This window comes from Pelophylax lessonae (assembly GCF_965119305.1).
Source record: "Pelophylax lessonae genome assembly, chromosome: 1".
Taxonomy (NCBI): Eukaryota; Metazoa; Chordata; class Amphibia; order Anura; family Ranidae; genus Pelophylax; species Pelophylax lessonae.
In genome coordinates, this window is record NC_138768.1 from 100,247,347 (window position 1) to 100,268,202 (window position 20,856).

Here is a 20,856-nt window from a genome sequence, read left to right on the forward strand (position 1 = left end):
GAAAGGGGTCAGACTGGTTTTTCTGCATTGAAAGGGGTCAGGCTGGTTTTTCTGCATTGAAAGGGGTCACGCTGGTCATTCTGCATTAAGGGGTCACGCTGGTCATTCTGCATTGAAAGGGGGCACGCTGGTCTCTCTGCATTGAAAGGGGGCACGCTGATCTCTCTGCATTGAAAGGGGGCACAATGATCTCTCTGCATTGAAGGGGGGCACGGCATGCTGCTCATTCTGCATTGAAAGGGGGCACGATGATCTCTCTGCATTGAAGGGGGGCACGGCATGCTGGTCATTCTGCATTGAAAGGGGGCACGCTGGTCATTCTGCATTGAAAGGGGGCACGCTGGCCATTCGGCATTAAAAGGGGGCACGCTGGTCTCTCTGCATTGAAGGGGGGCACAGCATGCTGGTTTCTCTGCATTGAAGGGAGCACACTCTACCTTGATTACTGAAGGCCCCTTTCACACTTTTGTGACCTCAAAGTCACGCAATTTTTAACAGCGTTTTTTGCCGCAAAGCAATGCCTATTTTTCTGTTTGCGCCCCCCAAAAGGGGGAATTTGGGTTGGATGGAGCTGGGGTGGGCATTTGGAGTGTTTGGGAGCCGGAAGTGGGAGGAGCAAGCAGCAGCGAGCAGCCGGAGGAGTGTGTGTAGAGGAGAGCGTGGAGGAGAGCCGGGTGACACGTGCGGGGGAGCCGCACTAGGTCACCAGAAGCCGGCGCGAGTGCAGGGGACAGGGGGACAGAGAGACCGGAACAGAGAGCGGGACCGGGACGTGAAGGACCGGGACTGGAAGCCGCGGCCGTAGACGGCGGAGCGGCGGCTGCGGCGGTGAACGGACACCACACAGTATTGAGGAGGGAGGTTCACGGAAGCAGGGGAGGAGGAGCAGCGGCGACTGGTGAGTATCTCCCTGCAGCTGTGTGACGTGCTTTGGGGACCTGTGACTGACGGACTGACAGACCATCCTGTGACTGACTGACCATAGGGATCTGTGACTGACTGACCATAGGGATATGTGACTGACTGACCATAGGGATCTGTGACTGACTGACCATAGGGATCTGTGACTGACTGACCATAGGGGATCTGTGACTGACTGACCTTGCTTGCGACCGTCAACGACTGACAAGACTGTTCTGCGACTGACAAGACTGTTCTGCGACTGACAAGACTGTTCTGCGACTGACAAGACTGTTCTGCGACTGACAAGACTGTTCTGCGACTGACAAGACTGTTCTACGACTGACAAGACTGTTCTGCGACCGATAGACTGTTCTGCGACCGATAGACTGTTCTGCGACTGACAAGACTGTTCTGCGACTGACAAGACTGTTCTGCGACCGATAGACTGTTCTGCGACCGACAAGACTGTTCTGCGACTGACAAGACTGTTCTGCGACTGACAAGACTGTTCTGCGACTGACAAGGCTGTTCTGCGACTGACAAGGCTGTTCTGCGACTGACAAGACTGTTCTGCGACTGACAAGACTGTTCTGCGACTGACAAGACTGTTCTGCGACTGACAAGACTGTTCTGCGACCGACAAGACTGTTCTGCGACCGACAAGACTGTTCTGCGACCGACAAGACTGTTCTGCGACCGACAAGACTGTTCTGCGACCGACCGACGGCGCTCTTGACTGATCGACCGTGAGTATTTTAGAGACTGGTGAGTATCTTAGCGACTAGTGAGCATTTTGCGACTGGTTAGCATCTTGCGAGGGTTAGCATCTTGCGACTGGTGAGTATATTTGCAACTGGTGTGTATCGGGTGAGTATCTTGCGACTGGTGAGATTCTTTGCGACTGGTGAGTATCCTTGCGACTGGTGAGTATCCTTGCGACTGGTGAGTATCTTTGCGACTGGTGAGTATCTTTGCGACTGGTGAGTATCTTTGCGACTGGTGAGTATCTTTGCGACTGGTGAGTATCTTGTGTCTGTTGGATCTTTGCGACTGGTGAGTATCGTTGCGGTTAGTGAGTATCGTTGCGACTGGTGAGTATCGTTGCGACTGGTGAGTATCTTTGCGTCTGTTGGATCTTTGCGACTGGTGAGTATCTTGCGTCTGTTGGATCTTTGCGACTGGTGAGTATCTTTGCGTCTGTTGGATCTTTGCGACTGGTGAGTATCTTGCGTCTGTTGGATCTTTGCGACTGGTGAGTATCTTAGCGACTGGTTAGTATATTAGCGACTGGTGAGTACCCCAGGTTCAGTACCAGGGAAGTTAGAGGTAGTGTAGGTTAGGAAGAGCAGTTCGTTAATATATCCCCATAGAGTAGTGGGTAATAATGTCCGACAGGATTGCGGATGCCACTCAGTGCACTTCTTGCTGCATGTATGCGTTCCTTGATGAACCATTCGAGGGCGAATACTGCTGTGCAAGATGTGAGCAACTTGTTGCTCTGGTAGACCAGATCCTGGACCTACAGAACACAGTGGCAACACTGCGTGGCATCAACAACCTGGAAAGGAGCTTGGACATTACCTATCAGGCGCTGGTAGGGGCCAGCATAGAGGAGGGAGGAACAGAGGAGACGCAAGAAGCAGAGGTACGCAGCTGGGTGACTGTTAGGAAGGGTAGAGGGAGGAGAGCCAGGGAGGCCAATCCTGAGTTGGTACACCCTAACAAATCTGTCGAGTTGCAGGTTGAGGGGGATATCAGCTCAGGGGTGGCAGAGCTGGAGCATGCACCCTCCCCCAGCTGCCAGGGGAGGGACGGCTCCAGGAAGAAGGGGGGCCGTAACTCAGGAAAGGTTAGAAAGGTTGTGGTAGTGGGGGACTCAATTATCAAGAGGACAGAGAGGGAAATCTGTAAAAAAGATCTCGTGAACCGAACAGTTTGCTGTTTACCGGGCGCCCGAGTTCGGCACATCGCAGATCTGGCAGACAGATTGTTGTGCGGGGCTGGGGATGACCCAGCGGTCATGGTGCACGTGGGCACTAATGACAAAGTTAAAGGTAGGTGGAGGATCCTTAAGAACGATTTCAGGGACTTAGGTAATAGATTGAGGAAAAGGACCTCCAAGGTGGTTTTCTCTGAAATACTGCCTGTACCTCGAGCCACACAAGAGAGGCAGAAGGAGATTAGGGAACTTAACAAGTGGCTGAGGAATTGGTGTAGGAAGGAGGGGTTTGGGTTCCTGGAGAACTGGGCTGACTTCTCAGTCGGCTACCGGCTCTTTAGTAAGGATGGGCTGCACCTTAATGGGGACGGTACAGCTCTTTTGGGGAGAAAGATGGCCACCAAGTTGGAGGGGCTTTTAAACTAGGAGACGGGGGGGAGGGCTCAGAAGTAGAGTCAGTCAGGAGGAAGCAGGGGACTGAAGGCAGCTGTAGTGTCAGCAGCGACAGTAGGTCCACAAGGTCAATTGGCAGGTCTGTGCGGGAGAACCTCAGACCAAACAGGAATAAACATAACCGCCAATTGCGCTTAACTTCCTTAAAACTAAGAGGTGTATATGCTAATGCCAGGAGCCTAGCTAATAAAATAGATGAGTTGGAAATGTTAGTACATGAGGAGGACATTGACCTTGTGGGAATAACAGAGACTTGGTTCGACCCCTCACATGACTGGCTGGCCAATATCCAAGGGTATTCGGTGTACCGGAAGGACAGGGTAGGAAAAAGAGGGGGAGGGGTATGTCTCTATGTCAAGAACAATATAAAGGTGACAGAAAGGAGTGACATTACGGATGGGATGAGCATGGATTTAGAATCTGTGTGGGTTGAACTCCATAGGGAAGGAGAAAAGGGGAAAGTAATTGTGGGGGTTTGCTATAGGCCACCTAACCAAGGGGAGGAGGTAGAGCTGGAATTTTTAGCACTAATGGGTAAAGTGGCAAAATTGGGATCAGTCATCGTATTGGGGGACTTCAATTACCCCGACATTGACTGGGAAGAGGGGACTGCACACTCACAGAAGGCCCGCCTATTCACGGAAACCTTACTGGATAATTACATGTCACAGTTGGTGGATTCCCCTACTAGAGAGAATGCTATCCTGGATCTATTGATCACTAATGACCCAGACATAATCTCGGAGGTAGGAGTCCAGGACAACCTGGGCTCTAGCGATCACAGGATGATCACATTTAGTGTAAATAACAACATAACAAGACAAGTGGGGAACATAAGAACCCTAAACTTCAGAAGGGCAAACTTTCCAAAATTGTACTCAATGATGGAAAAGGTAAACTGGGACCAAACCCTGGGATCCCTGACCACAGAGGAAAAATGGGAATGCTTTAGGAACATATTAGGCAAAGGCATCTTGCAGTGCATTCCTATGGGAAATAAATTTAGAAGAGACAAAGCCAAACCTGGCTGGCTAAACTGTAGCGTCATAAAACTTATTAGGGGGAAAAAATTGGCCTTCAAGAAGTATAAATCAGAGGGCACAGTATCGGCTTTCGAGCAATACAAGGAGGCAAATAAGAAAAGTAAACAAGAAATCAAGATGGCTAAAATCAACTTTGAGAGACAAATAGCGGAGGATAGTAAAAAAAACCCAAAGAAATTCTTTAAATATATCAACAGCAAAAAAACTAAGGCAGAGCATATTGCACACATAATTAACAATGATGGGAGGATGGTTACAGAGGACACTGAAAAAGCAACCGTGCTAAATGCTTTTTTCTCGTCAGTCTTTACACAGGAAAAGGAGGGGTACACTGACCATGACTGTATGGTTAGTAGTAATAAACAGGACTTGCCACCATGGCTAACAGAGGGGGAAATCAGGGAAAGGCTGGATAAACTTAACACAAACAAATCACCAGGACCGGATGGCATACATCCGAGAGTACTCAAGGAACTCAGTAAAGTTATATCGAGACCACTGTTCCTGATCTTTGCTGACAGTATTAGGACAGGAGATGTACCAGGGGATTGGAAGAAAGCTAACGTGATTCCAATATTCAAAAAGGGCCAGAGGCATATCCCGGGAAATTATAGGCCTGTCAGTTTGACATCAGTAGTATGTAAACTTCTGGAGGGGATGATAAGGGACTATATTGTAGAGTTTGCTAAGGACAACAACATCATCAGCAGTAATCAGCACGGGTTTACAAATGGGCGTTCTTGTCAAACCAATCTCCTTACATTTTACGAGGAGGTGAGCTGTGAGCTAGATAGGGGGAGACCAGTGGATGTGGTGTACTTGGATTTCGCTAAGGCGTTTGATACAGTTCCCCACAAGCGCTTAATTTATAAAATAAGGTCTGCAGGTATCGATAGCAGGGTTTGCTCTTGGATACGGAACTGGCTAAAAAGGCGGGTCCAAAGGGTAGTAATAAACAGCGCATACTCAGACTGGTCTGAGGTGGTAAGCGGGGTCCCCCAAGGCTCAGTCCTGGGACCAACCTTGTTCAATTTATTCATAAACAACATTGAGGTCGGGATCAGTAGTTCGATATCAGTTTTTGCAGATGAAACAAAATTGGGCAGGGCAATAACTTCACAACATGAAGCAGATATCCTGCAGAATGACCTGGACAAAATAACAGAGTGGGCAACGACATGGCAAATGAGGTTTAACGTGGAGAAGTGTAAGGTTTTGCACTTGGGGACTAAAAACATAAAATCACAATACACGTTAGGAGGGGAGCCCTTGGGGGAATCAAAAATGGAGAAGGATCTGGGAGTATTGGATGATGATAGATTAGGAAACAGCATGCAATGTCAAGCGGCAGCTTCCAAAGCCAACAGAATATTAGCATGCATAAAGAAAGGGATGCATTCCAGAGATAAGACTATAATCCTTCCACTTTATAAAACTCTGGTCCGACCGCATCTGGAGTATTCCGTCCAGTTCTGGTCGCCAGTCCTCAGGAGGGATGTGTTGGAGCTGGAGAGAGTCCAGAGAAGGGCAACTAAACTAATTAGGGGATTGGAGGACCTTGACTATGAAGAGCGTCTACAATCGCTCGATTTATTCTCCCTGGAGAAGAGACGTCTGAGGGGGGACATGATAGCAATTTATAAATATCTTAATGGGGATCCCAGCTTAGAAAAAAAGCTGTTCATTCGAAGGGATTGCATGAGGACTCGAGGGCATACAATGCGATTAGAGGAGAAGCGTTTTAACCTCAGGCAACGCGGGGGGTTCTTTACTGTTAGGGCAACAAGATTGTGGAATTCTCTACCACAAGAGGTGGTTTCTGCGGGTAGTATGGTGGCTTTCAAAAGACTCTTAGACTTGCATCTCAAGGATCAGAACATTCAGGGGTATGGGAGATGATTACAGCCACACATGCCTACACAGGTTGAACTGGATGGACTATTGTCTTTATTCAACCTCACCTACTATGTAACTATGTAACTATGTAACTATGAGGTTGGATGGGTGTTTGGGATAGATAGTGCTAGGGAGGGCATTTGGGGTGGATGGAGCTAGGGTGGGCTTTTGAGGTGGATAGAGCTGTTGGGGGCATTTGGGGTGGATGGGGGGGGGGTGTATGGAGCTGGGGGGGCATTTGGAGTGTATAGAGCTGGGGGGGTGGATGGTGCAGAGTCTGACCCTTACATTCTGTACATTACATACTCCTGTCCCCTGCATTCTGTACATTACATACTCCTGTCCTCTGCATTCTGTACATTACACACTCCTGTCTCCTGCATTCTGTACATTACACACTCCTGTCTCCTGCATTCTGTACATTACATACTCCTGTCTCCTGCATTCTGTACATTACATACTCCTGTCTCCTGCATTCTGTACATTACACACTCCTGTCTCCTGCATTCTGTACATTACATACTCCTGTCTCCTGCATTCTGTACATTACACTCTCCTGTCTCCTGCATTCTGTACATTACATACTGCTGTCTCCTGCATTGTGTACATTACATACTCCTGTCTCCTGCATTCTATACATTACATACTCCTGTCCCCTGCATTCTGTACATTACACACTCCTGCACTATATACACAATACTGTTCATTATATACTTCTCACCAAAGTCTTCCTTGTCCCAACAGTTGCTGGTTGCTATGCAGTCTCTGACTATTTTAATGAAGTTCTTCTTTAAGGTAGGCTGAGCAATCAAAGCATATTTTATGAGTACTAGGAAGTCTGGGTTTTGTTTACCCTATCCCTTAAGCCCCTCCCACTGCTAAGCAATTGGCCACACCCACAATTTGCCGCGGCGCGCGCGCCGCAGGGTTGTTTCTCTTTCAGTGTCCCTCATTGCGAAGTTCAAAAGTTGGGAGGGAGGTATGCAGTCTGGCTTTGCTTCTGGGGTCCCCCCCTCCTTTTTTGTTTTTAAGGAAGCTTTTTTTGTTTTTATGTGGTTCGTTGTCATGGCAGCTAGCGGGGTACGGCTCCCAGTAATTGGCATGTTGGTATATGCGACTAGTTGTCTCAGAGTCGTGCTGTGGCGGTTGGAGGCTTAATTAAGTTGGACACAGGTACTTTCTTCTTTGATGGGACCTTGAGGCCCCAGTTAAAGGTAGGGACCCGTCTGAGGTATGGCTCCCAGTAATTGGTATGTTGGTATCTGCGACTGGTTGTCTCCGAGTCGGTGCTGTGGCTGCTGGAGGCCTAATTAAGTTGGACGCAGGTATTTTCTTCTTTGATGCCTACTTGGACCTTGAGGCCCCAGTTAAACTGGTTTTAACGTGTTATTTATCTGTTATGTATACAGTTTAATAAAAGGCTGCTTTGGCCATTTAACTCCAGCTTGTGCTCATGTGGTTATTTACATGGGGTAAAGGGAGTGATGGTTAGAGCAGCATATAGACAAATCATCTTTAATACACTAATCATGTATTCAAAGGGCTTATTTGGTAACATGTTCAATGGTGACACAATTTTTTCTTTTTGGATTAATACTGCCCCTGCCTTTTAGACTTCAGGGATTACTATCTTTTGCCACACAACCTCGTGTTTCTCCAGAGGAATATCTGAAGGTCAGAGGCATTCTTATATACACAAAATTGAACACCATCTTGCCTTCTTTACTACCTCTATCTCCTCTAACATTTGGGGGATTGTAGCTCCACAGGACCGAGTGCAAAAACCGTTAAACTTTAAACAAACAGGCTTTTATTCTCAGCAAACAAATCAAAATACGGCTTCCAGCAGCACATAAGCACAAAACACAAAATACCGTCCGCTTGTCTTCAGCACAAAGTAAAAGTAAAAAAACACAAATACAATAAATATAAATATAAATAAATACACAATACAGTTTATGGATGGATTTTCACCGCAAGGTTTTTAACAATCCTTGTAAGATTGTTTTTGCAGCCTCCAGCTGACTCACAGCTCTCCAAGACAGGTGTATTCACCAACTTCTCCTCACCCCCACCTATCACTACTTCCTGTCTTTAAAGAGCTGCTTCCTGGAGGTTCTTAACCCTGTGTGTGCTGGAACCCCTGTAGTCAGGGGTGGAGACCCTTTCCCGCCCAAATTTCACTTCCGGGCCTCCGAAATTCCATGTCCCAAATATCTCACCATTAAAACGGAGAGAACTGCAAGTCATTCCTCTCCTGATTAAGGCTATTCCCGGGAATTCCTCACCCATCCTGGGTGACCCCCTGAATACTACCACACTTCCCTTAAAGGGACCATAACCCAAATATTAGTGCTATATAGCAGTGGTCCTCAACCCTGGCCTACAGGGCCCACTAACAGGCCAGATTTTCAAGATAACTGAAATACATCCCAGGTGATATCATTTGCTGCTCATTGATTGCAGTACTCTAGTCTTCATCTCCCCAAGGTAATACCTAAAATCTGGCCTGTTAGTGGGCCCAGTATGCCAGGGTTGAAGATCACTGCTATATAGCACCCGTCCAGGACCCCACCTTGGCTTCCTGTACACTCCTCACTAAACTTGGGAGGACTGATATTAAATTGATGTTGTGGAGGCAAAATTGGTGGGATGTCTGCTGGAATAAGTATCTGTTCTTATTTTTGCACACAATTGTGGATGGTTTTGTGGTGTATTTAGCTTTCTCTTTTGAAGCTTTCAATGATCCACTTTTTTCTTTTGTGAAAATGCTTTTTACAAGTTTAAAGGAATTCTTGTAGTAGTATGTCCTTACGTTTTCCTTCTTTTGCTCTCATTTTTTAAAATACTATACTGCGCAGCTTCAAGATCTTCTGTTTTAGGTACTCTTGAAGGAGGTTGATGCCCTTCTTTCATCTGCTGATGTTCTTTTCTATAACTCAGGCCTCTTCTTTCTTTTTGTTTCAATGATTTTTATTGAAAGTATTCAGAGTACAAATATAAAAAGCAACAATAGAAAACGTTACGTAACAGTATAACAGTCTCAGTGGTCGGCTAGTACAGCCTCAAGCAGACAATCATAAGAAATACATCGGAAACTTTGCTACATTCAACAGGCCTCTTCTTTCTTTAACCTTCCTAGCGGTATTCCCGAGTGTGACTCGGGGTAAGATTTTAGTGCCAAAAGCGGTAACCCCGAGTCACACTCGGGGTAGTGCTAGGAAGATCGCTGGATGCTGGAGGAGGTTTTACTTACCTTTTCTCCGGGATCCAGCGAAGACTGCGAGCGGTGTGCGGCGGCGGAGCTCTCTCCCGATCGTCTGCGAGCCCCGGCTTCCGTCTCCGGCGACGTGACGTCCGCCAGGGGGTGGAACCGGCGGCAAATTCGAATGTAAAATGCACCAAACACACTGATATCGTTCAAAATAAAATAAAATCACATTACATTACCCCCCAGTGCCCTTTCCTGCAGTTTTACTGTACTTTTTATGTAAATATATGTATATATATATATATATATATATATATATATATATACATATATATACAGTATATATATATATACACATATATATATATATATATATATATATATATATATATATATATATATACACACACACATATTATATATATATATATATATATATATGTATATATATATATATATATATATATATATATATATATATATATATATATATATATACACGTATATATATATATATATATATATATATACACGTAATTCTTGTGAATGAGCAGCCCAAACCAACTGTATACATTATATATATATATATATATATACGTATATATATATATATATATATATATATGTAATATATATATAATATATGTATACATAATATATGTATACATACATATATATATATATATATATATATATATATAATATGTATAATAAATGTATACAGTTGGTTTGGGCTGCTCATTCACAAGAATTACATGCTTTCAGCACCTAAAATAATGGTACCGCTTTCAGCACCTAAAATCCAAAAGAATCATACCGCCAGGGAGGTTAAAGGAATTATGTATTTACTGCTAATAAAAGGATTTTTTGTAGTTGTGACAGTCATCCATCTTAACCACCTTCTTTTCTGCTGATCCCTTGATACAACTTAGGTTCGGACTCACATTTGTAATCGTAGTTTCCCACTCCTTGCTGCTAGACTTTGGCCATTTCACCAATGGCTTCCATCCTTGCATGTCTTTTATGGTGTACCTGGTTGTGTCGTGAATTGCTTCTTGTGCCTGAAACTTCTTCCACTTCCTGAAAGGTGCTAATAGTTTATGGACTCTTTTCTTCTGCTGACTTACAACTTGACCTTTCCCTTAACAAAATCTTGTCAATGCAGATTGGAGGTTTTCAAACATTTCTTACATGCTTGATTAATTTAGACCAACCACACCTACAGGCCTGAAGAGAAAGTTGAGCTGCTGTTTATTCTATTGTAATGCTACTTGATTCATCTTGTATGTGCCAAGATGCATTACCAGGAGGTCATTCAGGAAATCTTCTTGCATCCCAAGTCTCACAGACTCCAGGGGAATTTTTCTATTTGCACTTTCAATAGCCAAGAAGCTCTTGTTCCCTAATAAGGTGACAGTTTTGGGTAGCTAGGCCATAACAGCCCCTGTTGGGGTCTATTTCCCTCTTTCATTTGTCTCACAGTCTATCCCTTGCCATTAGCTGCTCTTTCACAGCAGTCACTGGTTTAAATTCATAATGTTAAATTTGGCAAATTTAAAAATCTTCAATAAGCCCTAATTTGTTTATGAACAATTGTGTGAACTATGGAGCATAGATATTCTCTTAAACTAACCATCAATGTTTTATTACATACAGCTGTGATTTCCAAAACATTTTTGTATTAAAGTATGCAAAATTCTTTACACATGGTGTAATGATGAAAATTTAATTTAACTGTAACTACCCACACATAATAAATATCTTTGTTTCCAAAGAAGGCGAAACAAAATCAGACACTTTATATTGGCAATCTAATTTTAAGACATATTTAAAAAGTTTGTCAACCAGAGGAATTTTGATGTAAATATGGCTTCTAAGACAAAAGTATAGAAGTGAGCTGCTTTGTGAAAGCAAACACTAGCAGCCAGTAGTGACTGATCAACACAGAGGCAGAAGAGGCATGTGTCTCGGGCACTGTAGCATGAGAGGGGCAAAGAACAATTGATTTCATAATTTAATCCATGGGGCTCAGCTGTGTGTTTGACATTTGGGTCTCAATCTGTCTTCAGAATATCTGATAGTAGTTCCAAGATGAATGAAGTAATTGAAGGCTTCCTTCATAAATGCACAACAATAATACGGTAACATCGGTGTGAACAAGGCCTTAGGTAGTTTTTGTCTATCAACGAAGCCAGGAAACCCAACATAAGATGTAAAAAGGACGATTCTTTGATTTGCACATAGGCACTAATCAAAAAAAACATTGTAGCAATAATTTACAATCTATTATTAATTAAGTCTGCAAACAAGCTTCATTAGGGCCTGATTTACACCTATGCTTTATCCGTGCATTTTCAATTTTGCAGAAAAGCACTACAGTCCATTACACGATTTTCTATGGGTCACGTTTTCAAAAGATGTGTTTTTTGGAAAGAGTCAAGGACTTTTGCCTTCAGCAGGTTGCGTTTTTAGTTCCATAGACTTTAATAGGAATGCAGCAGAAATATTTTGCTAGTTTCTTCTGCATGACAACAGATACCTCCCAAAAACACATTAAAAACACTTTAAGCAATTCCAGACTGCCCACCGCATATATACTGCGGCAGGGCGGCCCGACTGCGCAAAAGCACGTACATGTATGTGATTTTGTGCAGGTGATGTAGGGGGCGCGCGCACCGCCGGAGCTCTACTCCCACTGTGATTGGACACAGCAAGCCCGACGGCCCTGATGGCCGCCGGGACCCTCTGATCATTCAGAGGAATGACAGAACGGCGGTCTGCCTATGTAAACAAGGCAGACCGCTGTTCTGTCAGGGAGTAAAAGAGGGATCTTGTGTTTTCGCTAAGCTGAAACACAGATCACTCTTTTCTGATCCACTCCCCCTACTGTTAGAAAGCACTCCCTAGGAGCACATTTAACCCTTTGATCGCCCCTGGTGTTAAACCCCTTCCCTGCCAGTTTCATTATTACAGTAACACTGCATTTTTTTTTAGCACTGATCACTGTATTGGTGTCACTGGTCCCCAAAAAGTGTCACTTAGTGTCTGATTTGTCTGCCACAATGTCGCAGTCCTGCTAAAAATTGCTGATCAGCGCCATTACTAGTAAAAACAAAAAATAAATAAAAAGTCCATAAATGTATCCCATAGTTTATAGACGCTAAAACTTTTGTGCAAACCAATCAATTTACACTTATTATGATTTTTTTTTACCAAAAATATGTAGCAGAATACATATTGTCCTAAACTGATGAAAAAATTTGATTTTTAAAATTTTTTTTATTGGGTATGTTTTATAGCAGAAAGTAAAAAATATTGTTTCTTTTTTCAAAATTGTGGTTATTTTTTTTTTTTTTTTATAGAGGAAAAAATTAAAACCACAGAGGTGATCAAATATCACCAAAAGAAAGCTCTATTTGTGGGGAAAAATCAATTATTTTTGGGTACAGCTTCGCATGGCCATGCAATTGTCAGTAAAGCAACGCAGTGCTGTTTTGCAAAAAATTACCTGGTCAAGAAGGGGTAAAACCTTCTGGAGCTGAAGTGGTTAAAAACACTTTATCTGTACGTGAATGTCCATTATGGACATGCAGAGTGCATGTCCATGTAGCATCCTGGTCCTAAATTGGGGATATAATATAAATTTAGTTTTTGGCTTGGCTGGAGGCAGCTCAGATTGATTGTACAGTTTATCTGGTCTTTCCCTAATCTCAATTAGGTTGCGCATTTCTCACTGTCACCTGTTGGTGTCACTGGTACCACAGGCCAGTATGAGATACTACAACTAGAATTGAGTTATGAATATTTAGTCTTCTTTCAGCCAGCCCAGTAGGAGATTCTTAGCCACTGGTGGATTCTGGGAGGGGATATATATTTGAGCGGGCCGCATGCTCGCTCTCTTGTCTCAGGCCATCCTGGCCTGAGGATATGCCGCTGAAGTAAGCTCTGCAAGTAGGCCCAGAAGCCTGTCTGGGGCCTACTAATCCTGAGGTGGTCCTTAGGCTGTCTTGCCCGGCATGGAAGAAGCCAAGCCAAATTGAGAAGATCCAGGGGAGGCTGGTCTCTCAGAAGGGCCTGGTGACTCGTTTGGAGGATGCACCTACATATAAAATGTGCTTACAGTGTTGCTGGGTCAGCTTAAATGTTCTAAAACTGTGAAGCTGTACATTTTTCTGGATCCAAGGAACTTGTAAGTGATCTGCTACTGGTATCTGAGACCCCTAACCCTCTCTCCTACTACCTTCTTCCAAGTTCTGCATTAAAGCTTTGAAAAGATAAAAAGTTACTGGCGCCCAAATTCTGTTCAAAACTCTACATTACAGCCATGGGCTCCTTGCATCAGGAGGTTATACCCTGCCTTCAGTAGACCCAGGGGAGCACTACTTCTGTAATGGATATGCACAGACAGATGTAAAAATCATGAATTTTACAAACGTTATGTGAATTTACTGACAGTTGGCAACCCTGGTTGAAACTCTGACTAAGACTGTTTTTTACAGTGGAAGTAAACCCTCTTATGGTTTTCAACCAAGGAAGCTGCCATCTTGGCCCCTGTTTAATCTTCAACTGCCATGATGCTTCTCATGTGATCAATTATGACACCAGCCATTGGGTGGTTTGACAGTTTAGTAGAGAGCACAACCAATAGGCACAACATTTTTAAAAAGCTTTTCATTTTTACAGAACTTTACTGTACTTTGTATTAGAAGCACAAATTTGTTTATCACCTGGAGTCCTCTATGATGTTACTGACCAAATATGGTTATGTCCATGTTTGCTCAATGATGTCACCTCTTTGTTTACATTTAGCTGTGGGGCCCGGGAGCTGTCATTCACAGTGAGCAGTCTTCAGGATCAGACACGTCAGTAGACATCGTTCATTGTGATTGACCTGCATATTTATCGGTGGGCAATGTGATCAATGGTGGATTTACAGGGTCTGGTATGCAAATTGGGGGGGGGGGGGGGTGGGAACTGCATGCCGGCTCTATAACAACCAGTCCATGTAGGGAGCTGCTACATTTAGCAGTGATACCGACGCTAAATATTTTACTTTCCGCTGCTTGCAGCCAGAGGTTTAGCTTGGCCAAATATGCAAAATTCAGACTGAACATGGTTCGGTCAGAACCCACAGCTCATCCCTACTTTTAACATACAAAAGAATGGGAGATTTTTTTTGCCTGGAATTCCATTGTTTAACAACTTGCCTACCGGGCACCTTAAACCCCCCTCCTGCCCAGGCCAATTTTCAGCTTTCTGCGCTGTCGCATTTTGAATGACAATTGAGCGGTCATGCAACACTATACCCAAATGAAACTTGTATCATTTTTTTCAAACAAACAGAGCTTTCTTTTGGTGGTATTTATTCACTACTGGGGTTTTTATTTTTTGCTAAACAAACAAAAAAAAGACCGAAAATTTTGAAAAAAAAACAAAAAACTGTTTTTATAGTTTGTTTTAAAATTTTGCAAATAGGTAATTTTTCTCCTTCATTGATGTGCGCTGATGATGCGGCACTGATGGGCCCTGATAGGCACTGGTAGGCTGCACTGGTGGGCACTGATAGGCTGCACTGGTGGGCTCTGATAGGCGACACTGATGGGCACTGATAAGGCAGCACTGATGGGCACTGATAAGGCAGCACAGATGGGCACTGATGGGTGGCACTGAAGGGCACTGGTAGGTGGCGCTGAAGGGCACTAATTTGTGGCACTCATGGGCACTGATGGGAACTAATATGTGGCACTGATGGGCAATGATAGGCACTGGTAGGTGACACTTATGATGGGGCACTGATAGGTGGCACTGGTGAGCACTGATAGGTGACACTGGTAGGTGGCGCTGGTGGGCACTGGTAGGTGGCACTGGTGGGCACTGGTAGGTGGCACTGGGTGCACAAATAATCCCTCTCCTCTTTGGGACTAATGTCCCTCTGACAGCAGCCGGTGACAGTGTGAAGAGAAAAAAACAGTCGATCTCCGGCTGATGTTTACTTAACATGATCAGCTGTCATTGGCTGACAGCTGATCAAGTGGTAAGGGGGTGGGATCGCCCCCTTACACCGATCTGTGATCAGGCGAGTCTCATCGTTGCCGAGAGGACCTCAATGTACGCCCTCCTGGCAATTTAGGTCCACGCTGTAGCCGTCATTCTGCTATAGCATGGGCGTCAACTAGTTAAGATGGTATTGTGGAGACAGATGTTGGCCTGAAATATACGATTACCTTAAAGCTACAGTCTACCAAAATTAGATGAGTAAAACTTTAAATTGCAAAGCATTAAAAAAAATTAATGAATGGGTGGAGTGGTAAGTTTTGGCTTGGAGACTGGCTCTAAGCAATGTATGTGAACTCATGCTGTGTTTCAGTACAACAGGCCCAGTCCTATTGTGTTATTTCCAGAAAAAGTTGTAAACAAGTTGTTATTGTATAACCTAGAATTGCAACCAAACCAAGTTACATCCTTACAGTAGACCCTGGGACAGAAGAAACTAGATGTGTGTAATACAGGCAGGCCCAACACCTTGCCAATTCTCCCAGCACCAGTACGTTTACAGTCGGGACTTGTGCCGAGGTGGTAAAGAAAACAAGTGTGTTCCGGTAAAAAAAAACTTGTAATAATCTTGAGGGCACGCCATGAATATGGAAATTGGAATTTAGATGTTAGATGGTTGTAGTGATAAAAAATGTAGGCAACCTTGTGTAGCCCTGCCCCCTGGGGAGTGGCTAAGTGTATACACATCCTCCTCACTTCGGGTTGCCCTGAACATTATCCAACCCACTTGACACTATAGGTTCAGACATATTAAATAACTAGACACTACCAGATTGTGATAAAAGATCAAATTTACTATCTTACTAATTTAATACGCACTAAAAGATGCAAGTGTGCAGCTCCTCTAAAGCCTCATGCAGATTTCCAAATTTGTCGTGTATTAGTAAAACCTCTTTTTCAATGATTTTTATTGAATATGTTTCAACAAAAATACATTGTCAGTATACAAAAAAGCTCACACATCGCCCGTGAGGCATCGATACATATTTAAAGTGTAGTTACACAAAAACAAAGGTATTCTGAAACACATAACATTCAACAGTCAAAACATAAAGAGCCAAGGACTCGAGGCAACCGTACCAATGAGCAAACCATCAATTTGTCAACAGCAAGCCATAGTACAGGGGAAATATTCCAGGGTTGTGAGAACAGAACGTCTATCACCCTGCTACCACATAGTTCTTTATTTATTTGTCAAGTCAGTACCAGGAACGGCCCTATCAGGCTTTGGTGTACTTTTAACAAACAGAGAAAAGCCGTGATCCTCAGGATCACGACTGATCTCTGGTGAATACCGGTTTAGGGAGCTGAGATGAAGAGCAGAGAACACGTTCTTCGCTTTTCATCACAGTACATGACCGTTCTGTCACAAACGGCCAGTTTAGAAAAGTGAGATCTGAAGATCTCACAGCCGTTACTCTGAAATATCTCCATTCCAGATTCTCCATCTCAGAGGTGGAGAATCAGGGAGAGAAGCTGGTGCAATTAGAGGAAGAAGACTTCTTTCTTCTTTATATATCAGCACCAGTGGGTTCAAAATTAAAAAAAAAAAAAAAATATATATATATATGTATATATTGTATGTATGTGTATAATTATATATATATATATATATATATATATATATATATATATATATATATATATATATATATATATATATATCGGTGTGTGTGTATGTATGTGTGTGTGTATGTACAGTATATATACACCTTTATGAGACATCTTACGTTTCCTCAATATGAAAGAAGAGTAGAAGGAAAAAGAAAAGAAAGAAGAAAATTCAAATTCAGGAACCAGACCTAAAGACTTAAAGTGATTGTAAAGTCTCGTTTTAAAAAAAAAACAAACAAAAAACAAACATGGTATACTTACCTGCCTTATGCAGTTGGTTTTGCACTGAGCAGCCCCAATCTTCTTTTTTTCAGGTCCCTCTTCGGTTCCTCTGGCCCCTCTCTCCTGTTGAGTGCCCCCACAGTGGGCAGCTTGCTATGGGAGCACCCGAGCCAAGTCACAGCTCCCTGTGTCCATTCAGACACGGAACCGTGAGCCAGCCCCATCCCCTCTCTATCTCCTGATTGGCAGAAAGATTTTGACTGACAACAGCTATGAGCCAATCGTGCCGCTCTGCTGTCTCAGCCAATGAGGAGGGGAGTTCCAGGCAGCTTAGACAATCCTGCAACATTGTTGGATAAAGATGGGCTCAGGTAAGTATTAGGGGGGCTAAACACAAAAGGTTTTTTTTATCTTAATGCATATAATGTGTTTAGATAAAAAACATCTCGGCCTTTGCAATCCCTTTAAGAAAATGGAGACTGTAAGCAATGCAACTAGGGGGCCCAAACCCTCTTGTAATTGGCTTCCTTGTCTAACAGTGTGCCAGCTAATCTTTTTTGTGCAACATAATCTGTATTAGTAAAACTCTAAAAATCATCCTGACTGCTTAGTGTATCATTGTAAATTATGCCATGGGGTAGATTTACTAAAGGCAAAATTACTGCACTCAGCAAGTGCAGTTGCTCAAGAGCTTAGTAAATGAGGTAAAGCTTTACTTTACAATGAATACCCAATCACATGACAGAAAAAAAATCTTATTTACTAAGCTCTGGAGTAACTGCACTTGCAGAGTGCACAATCTATTTGTTTTAAGTAAATCCACCCATGTTTAGTTCAGGATAAAATGGATATGTTCAGTTTTCTTGTGTTACCAAAAGAAAACTGCCCCAAAATAGTAGAAAAATGTTTTCTTAAACTCTATTTGTATGTGTCTTGCCATTAACATGACCCATCACCAAAATAAAAACCCAAAACAAAAATCATTTCTCCTACTCCTGAAATTTGCAGTGATACCATACATATGTGTGTGTGTTTATATATATATATATATATATATATATATATATATATATATATATATATACAGTACAGACCAAAAGTTTGGACACACCTTCTCATTCAAAGAGTTTTCTTTATTTTCATGACTATGAAAATTGTAGAGTCACACTTCAAGAGGTAGTCACCTGAAATGGTTTTCACTTCACAGGTGTGCCCTGTCAGGTTTAATAAGTGTGATTTCATGCCTTATAAATGGGGTTGGGACCATCAGTTGATAGTCCTACTGAATAGACTGTTAGAATTTTTATTATGGCAAGAAAAAAGCAGCTAAGTACAGGAAAACGAGTGGCCATCATTACTTTAAGAAATGAAGGTCAGTCAGTCCGAAAAATTGGGAAAACTTTGAAAGTGGCCCCAAGTGCAGTCACAAAACCATCAAGCGCTACAAAGAAACAGGCTCACATGCCTGAAAAATCGCAGGTTAACAGCAGCTTAGATTAGAGACCAGGTCAATGGCACACAGAGTTCTAGCAGCAGACACATCTCTAGAACAACTGTTAAGAGGAGACTGTGTGAATCAGGCCTTCATGGTAGAATATCTGTTAGGAAACCACTGCTAAAGAAAGGCAACAAGCAGAAGAGCATTGTTTGGGCTAAAGAACACAAGGAATGGACATTAGACCAGTGGAAATCTGTGCTTTGGTCTGATGAGTCCAAATTTGAGATCTTTGGTTCCAACCACCGTGTCTTTGTGCGACGCAGAAAAGGTGAACGGATGGACTCTACATGCCTGGTTCCCACCGTGAAGCATGGAGGAGGTGTGATGGTGTGGGGGTGCTTTGCTGGTGACACTGTTGGGAATTTATTCAAAATTGAAGGCATACTGAACCAGCATGGCTACCACAGCATCTTGCAGCGGCATGCTATTCCATCCGGTTTGCGTTTAGTTGGACCATCATTTATTTTTCAACAGGACAATGACCCCAAACACACCTCCAGGCTGTGTAAGGGCTATTTGACCAAGAAGGAGAGTGATGGGGTGCTGCGCCAGATGACCTGGCCTCCACAGTCACCGGACCTGAACCCGATGGAGATGGTTTGGGGTGAGCTGGACCGCAGAGTGAAGGCAAATGGGCCAACAAGTGCTAAGCATCTCTGGGAACTCTTTCAAGACTGTTGGAAGACCATTTCAGGTGACTACCTCTTGAAGTGTGACTCTACAATTTTCATAGTCATGAAAATAAAGAAAACTCTTTGAATGAGAAGGTGTGTCCAAACTTTTGGTCTGTACTATATATATATATATATATATATATATATATATATATATATATATATATATATATATATATTTGATATCTTTACCTTTAGTAGGGCCAAGAAACAATAGTGCATATTTTTGTTTTTTTTTTTGTTCTTTTTTTATCTTTCGTAGGTAGGTTTTCTGTTTTTTTTAATCCAACCTAAATCTACGTTCACACTTATGCGTTTTGCAGTGCGTTTTCAGTTTTGCAGAAACACACTACAGTCCATTTAACATGATTTCAGATCAATCATGTTCACATCTGTGAGTTTTTAAAAGGTGAATTTTTTTGTAAAGGGTCAGGGACTTTTTTGCCCACAGCAGGTTATCTTTATGGTTCCATAGAATTCAATGGGAATGCAGAGGAAATGCATAAAAAAATGCAATGCTTGCATTTTTGATGCATTTCCACTGTGTTTTTGCTGGTTTCTCCCACATGACAACATACACCTCCACAAAATGCAAAATGCATAAAAAAAAGCATTAAAACACATTAAAAACACACCAGAAAACACATCAACCACAAACTGCATAGGTGTGAACTTAGCCTTTTGGCCGATTCACACCACCCTTTCTGTATTCTGTATGCATTTCTGCATGTACGTTTTTGATGCATTTTTATGCATTCAAGTGAGTTTATTCCACACTTTTTTTTCTTCATCTTAATCAAGGACAATCGAAGACGTGTGTTCCAGTGCACTCGATGCATTTCATACAGAAAAAATGCAATATGTTCCCCTTTTGTTGATGGCACTGTAATGCAATGCACTGGTGTAAACTAGGGCCATTGGAACTCATGTTAAACACTCTCCATACTTTTTGATGCAGAATAAAAATGTGCTGGACTGCATCTAGTGTGAACCAGCCACAAGATCAAGCTCTGATCTAGCTTTTTTTTGTTTTTTTTTACGCACAGACTTTTCTTGTTTACATTTTTTATTTTTGGCTAGGAGAAAAAGACACAATATATTCAGGGAAGAAACAGAGTACAGCGGCAGGTTTTGCTGATTGATCGCTGTAATAGTCAATCACAGGCTATTGCAGTGATCATGGGACCGGGAGCCTGGTCTGATCGTACTGCGAGACCCGGAGCTGTCAGTGACAGCCTGGTCTCCATTCTGGGAGTGTGCTTCCAGCACAAATGTTGGAATGTACATATGTGCTGCATATATGTGTTATGTTCAGAAATGGGTTAAGATGATTAAAATGAACTGTTCCC